Source organism: Anabrus simplex, chromosome 4 (assembly GCF_040414725.1).
Source record: "Anabrus simplex isolate iqAnaSimp1 chromosome 4, ASM4041472v1, whole genome shotgun sequence".
Lineage (NCBI taxonomy): Eukaryota > Metazoa > Arthropoda > Insecta > Orthoptera > Tettigoniidae > Anabrus > Anabrus simplex.
Window position 1 is genome coordinate 108,155,832 of NC_090268.1, and position 6,000 is coordinate 108,161,831.

Sequence of the window (6,000 nt, forward strand, 5' to 3'; positions counted from 1 at the left end):
GTAGAAAGGGCAGTCCTACACTTTTTTTTCTTCAATACCGTTTACTATTATTTATTAGAGAATTGAAGTAAAACCGTTACGTATTTTGCCGGACTCCCTTTTAATTATGTTGAATACGTGGCATTAGATCAGGGCCTCTCAGGGTGCATGCGCCTGGTGCATGCACTGTGCACGGTGCAAAAGACGACTTCGCTTGGTGGACCACAGTGCAGACCCCCACTCCTCGATTTGGAGCAATAGCGCTTACTCTCTCTTTCCTCACGCCTGCCTCGCTCGCTCCCCCTGTCCCTCTCTTCCCACTTGCTCCGTAGCGCTCCAAATCCGAGCTGAGTTGAGTCGAGTAGAGCCGAGCTTAACCGAGTATCCCAGAGACGAAGCATTGGTCCGAGCTGAGCCGACCGGGACCGATGCACAGTGCACGGAGCTCTTGCGCCTCGATTTACACGCGTGAGATTTTGGGCGTTTGAGAGTCCCTGCATTAGATCTTCCATACCAACATATTTTCTATAACCAGTGCTTTGTTTTCAAACTAATAACTTTTTCTTCTATCACTTTTCCCACACTGATTGGATCACGGGCGTGAGTTGTGTCGCACATGTGAATCTGGTACGATTTTACGGCCGGATGATCTTCCTGACGGTAATCCTATCTGGAGAGATGTACTCACTGTTGCGTGTTTCTGTGGTAGTTAGTAGTTGAATATGAATAGGAATGTGGTTAGACAAACACAAACACCCACTCCCCAAGCTGTAGGTATTAATCATTCACTGCTAAATTATGGTTCATGATGTGGGTTACTATAGTCACGCCCTAGTTCGTGAACCATGGGCAACGGCTGAGTGGCCTAGTAAGTGGTCCTGAGAGTCGGGATACCAGATGCTTTGGAATGGGAGTGGGCATCTCGGACATATTCTGAGTCATGGCCCTCCTTGTGCTCAGGCGGCTAAAACATGCAATCCACCGGTGGTCTCGAACCCGTTAGAGGAGAGATCCTCACTTGGACTACGTGTAAGTAAGGGTAGCATCCTGCTTCACAGAATTTTTCATCGAGCACGCTCAGAACGTTTTAAGCAAGCCTCAGACCTAACGGAGTCACACTCCCATTTGTCAGGCGAGGGACTCCTTGGAAACAACTTGGCGAACGAAATGGAATTCGATGGGGAGTTATCAGTATTAATGGGGCTTGTGGAAGAAAGAAAGTAGAACTGGCTGAGTCAGCAAAGATGCGAATGTGTTAGGAGTTAATGATATTCGGGTAAGGGGAGATAACCAGGAAGAGATGTGGAGTAGGACTGTTCATCAGGAATACCATTGCACGCAACATAGTTTCTGTTAGGCACGTAAATGAGCGAATGGTGTGGGTAGATTTGGCAGTTGGAGGAATTAGAACGAGAACTGTCTCAGTGTATTCACCATATGAGGGTGCAGATGAGGATGAAGTTGACAAGTTTCATGAAGCATTCAGTTACATCGTAGTCAAGGTCAACAGTAAGAATAGAATAGTGCTAATGGGCGATTTCGATGCAAGAGTTGGAAATCGAACTGAAGGATACGAAAACGTCATTGGTAAATGCGGGGAAGATATGGAAGCTAATAGAAATGGGAAGCGTTTTCTGGACGTCTGTGCTAGTATGGGTTTAGCAGTTACGAATACATTCTTCAAGCATAACGCTGTTTACCGCTACACATGGAAGGCTAGGGGTACCAGATCCATAACAGAGTATATCATAATTCGTAACTGACTTTGAATTCAGAAAATCTGTTAGGAACGTGAGGTTATTCCGAGGATTTTTTGATAATACAGACCCCTATCTGATACATAGTGAAATAAGTATCTCTAGGCCTTGGAGAGAGAGTGAAATCTGTCTGTAGACGGATAATGATAGAAAATCTCCATGACGAGAAAAATAAGACAGAAATACGATAGTTGAAAAGTTCCAAACAGTGGACAGTAAGCAGGTTCAGGATATAGAAAGAGAATGGGTGGCATACAGGGATGCTGTAGTAGAAACAGCATGGGAATATCTAGGAACAACTGTGTGTAAGGATGGGAAAAAGCGAACATCTTGGCGGAGTGAGAGCAGCTTGTAAACGTAAAAAGAAAGCGTATCAGAAATGGCGCCAAACAAAGACTAATGCAGACAGGGAACTGTATGGAGAGGAAAGAAACAGAGCAAAATGAATAGTTTTTAATTCAAGAAGAAGTCGTGGGGAAGATGTTGGTAATAACTTGGAAAGGCTAGGTCAAGCAGCAGGGAAACCTTTCTGGACATTAATAAAGAATCTTAGGAAGGGAGGGAAAACGGAAAGGAACAGTGTTTTGGTTAAATGTGGTGAACTCATAATAGATCCCAAGGAATCACTGGAGAGGTGGAAGGGATATTTTGAAAATCTTCTCAACGTAAAAGGATATCATCCTTGTGAAGTCGCAAACAACCGAACTCATGGGGAGAAGGAATATTATGTTCGTGAAATTACACTTGATGAAGTGGAAAGGATATTAAATAAACTCCCTTGTCATAACGCAACAGAAATAGATGAAATTAGACCTGAAATGGTGAATTATACTGGGAAGTCAGGGATGAAATGGCTTCATGGAGTAATAAGATTGGCATGGAGTGTTAGTAAGGTACCTTCAGATTGGACAAAAGTAGTAATTGCACCCATCTATAAGTAAGGGAACATGAAGGATACCAAAAATTATTGAGGTATATCATTAATCAGTATAGCAGGCCTGAGTGGCTCAGACGGTTAAGGCGCTGGCCTTCTAACCTCAACTTGGCAGGTTCGATCCTGGCTCAGTCCGGTGGTATTTGAAGGTGCTCAAATACGACAGCCCCGTGTCGGTAGATTTACTGGCACGTAAAAGAACAATAATACCAATATAATGGTCCGTTATTGGACATTATAAATTTTTCAGCTAACTCATTCTTGGTTGCCTGCGTTTCGCCCTCGTGTGCTAAGTTAGGCTCGTCAGTTGGGACTTAGCACACCACCCAAGACGCAAGGCTAGTGCATACCGTGGAGGCCACTGCATAGGCTATTTGAAGCCACCAGCAGTATTATAAATTTACTCATTCAGGACAAATATTTTAGGTTCCCTATGGGAATCAACATCTACATTATTACGTAAAAGAACTCCTGCGGGACTAAATTCCGGCACCTCGGCGTCTCCGAAGACCGTAAAAGTAGTTAGTGGGACGTAAAGCAAATAACATTATTATTATTATTAGTAGTAGTAGTGGTAGTATACCAGGCAAAGTGCTCACTGGCATCTTGGAAGGGAGGCTGCGATTAGTGGTTGAGAGGAAGTTGGATGAAAATCAGTGTGGTTTCAGACTACAGAGTGCTGTCAGGACCAGACAGGTATGCGACAGGTAATTGAAAAATGCTACGAGAGGGATAGTTATGTTTATGTTTCGTAGATCTAGACAAGGCATATGATAAAGTACCGACGGAGATGATGTTCGCCGTACTGGAGACTATGGGATTAAGGATAGATTATTAAAATCAATCAAAGGTAATTATGTTGACAAGGGGACTGCAGAGAGAATTGACAATGGAATGAGTTCTTGGTTCATGGTAATTACAGGTAATTACTCTATTGTTCCTACTTTACATGGATCATCTGCTGAAAGGTATAAAGTGGCAGGGAAGGATTCAGTTCGGTGAAAATGTAGTAAGCAGTCTGGCCTATGCTGACGACCTGGTCTCAATGGCAGGTTGTCCCGAACTTAAAAATAGGTGCAATGAGTACGGTATGAAAATTCGCCTTTCTAAGACTTAAATTGATGTCAGTAGGTAAGAAATCAAAGATAACTTAAATGAATGTCAGATTGGGAATAAAATGCTGAAACAGGTAGATAATTTCAAGTATTTAGGATGTGTTTTCTCCCATGATGGTAATATAGTAAGCGAGATTGAATCAATGTGCAGTAAAACTAATGCAGTGAGCTCGCAGTTGAATTCAACAGTATTCTGTAAGAAGGAAGTCAGCTCCCGGACGAAATTATCTTTACCTCGGTCTGTTTTCAGACCATCTTTGCTTTATGGGGTTGAAAGCTTGGTGGAGGATAGGTTACCTACGAAAATAATGGACTCTCTTATGGAGTGTAAGAGGGGTGGAAGGAGACCAAGACGACGATGGTTAGACTCAGTTTCCAACGATTTAAAAATTAGAAGTATAGAAACGAGGCCACGGAACTACGGGCAGTTACAAATAGAGGATTGTGGTGGCGATATGTAAATTCACAGAGGCTTGCAGACTGAACGCTGAAAGGCATAACAGTCTATAATGATGAATGTTTGTATGTTAAATTCTTCGGCCCGCCGGGGAATCTAACCCGGGGCCCCTCTGAATCGATGGCAAGTACGCTGACCATTCAGCCATGGAGCCTGGCGTTTTCAAAATAATAACTAAACAAACAAAATAAAGGTTATTATTTTCCATTACTCCCACCCATATTTCCGTAAGCAAATGAAGTAGTTGTTAATACAAATCCTTCCATTCGGAGGCAAGCAATGTTGCATGATATGCTTTTCTAATGTATTCAAATGCCTTTGGTGGCAGGACCTAGTGTTTACAGTGCACTATGTCTTCTGGTATAGGCTAGAGCAATTTTGTTACTTTCATAAATCTGTCTCTGTCTTACCTTTGGCTTTAACAATATGAAAGTGACTGATGTATGAGCGATGCTAGTAATGCCAATCCTTATGCAGCCAGTGCCTGCTATGAATGATGTGAAAATGTTGCTCATAGGGTCAGTTGGTGTATGCATTTCAGTGGGCTTGGCAGACTGATATGAAATAGCAACTCGGGCTCGGTGAGGAAAGCAACGGGAAACTACCTCACTCCTCATTTCCCTAGTACGCCTCTTCAGTGATGCCTAGGCCATCTATGACAGCTGATGGAAGAGCTGTTGAGGATCCCACCAGCGGAATCGCTGACGGACTGAACATACAATGTATTCAAGAGATCATTTCGTGGACCGTAACAAATCTTACTTAAAATCTGTAACATCTGAATGATATCTGTATTCCAGAGAGCTTGAGACATCGTGGCAATAGCGGCTATCGGATAAAACTAATGAAGCCCCATTTCACCCAATATCTTCCAAATGCGAGCTCACAGCTGCGCGCCCCTAACCGCGCGATAGTAGAAGTATAAGAAATAAGAAGTGCAGTGCAATATTGCATATGCAATATGTTTTCACAAAAGTCAGTAGCACTATACGTACGTGGTTAGACTATATTTATGTTGAGTCTCAAGCAATCTGAGACAAATATCACTTGTTCGATACGTTGTAAAACAGAACGGAACACCATCAACAGCCACCATCGGACCACCATCACTCCGTATGAACACTACGGAGAGGTTTGGAACTGAATCCATGTTTTTGGCATGCAATCTCGTGATTAGAACTGGTATGCCACCACCTCGCCAGCCAACATTCTGATGGTGGAAATTTCTTCCCGAAGGAACTCGAACCGGATAACCACGATGTCAAACCATATAGACTCGACAACTTAACGATCGTGGCCAGGAGGCGGGCAGTTTGGAGATATCAATCCGTGATTGGGTTAAGACACCCTGTGGAAGGTGGAGGTAGAATAACACCCATGGTATCCCCTGCCTGGCGTAAGAGACGACTAGAAGGGGACCCCCAGGGCTCTCAACTTGAGAGCGTGGGTTGGGACCACGGGGCCCTTAGCTGAGTCCTGACATTGCTCCCACTTACTAGTACCAGGCTCCTCATTTTCATCTATCCTATCCGACCTCCCTTGGTCAACTCTTGTTCTTTTCCGACCCCGACGGTATTTTGGTTGCGAATCCTAGGAAGTCTTTCATTTTCATGCCCTTCGTGGCCCTTGTCTTAATTTGGCCGATATCTTTATTTTTCGAAGTGTCGGAACCCTTCTATTTTTTTCTCTGATTAGTGTTATATAGAGGATGGTTGCCTAGTTGTACTACCTCTTAAAACAATAATCAGCACCACCAAT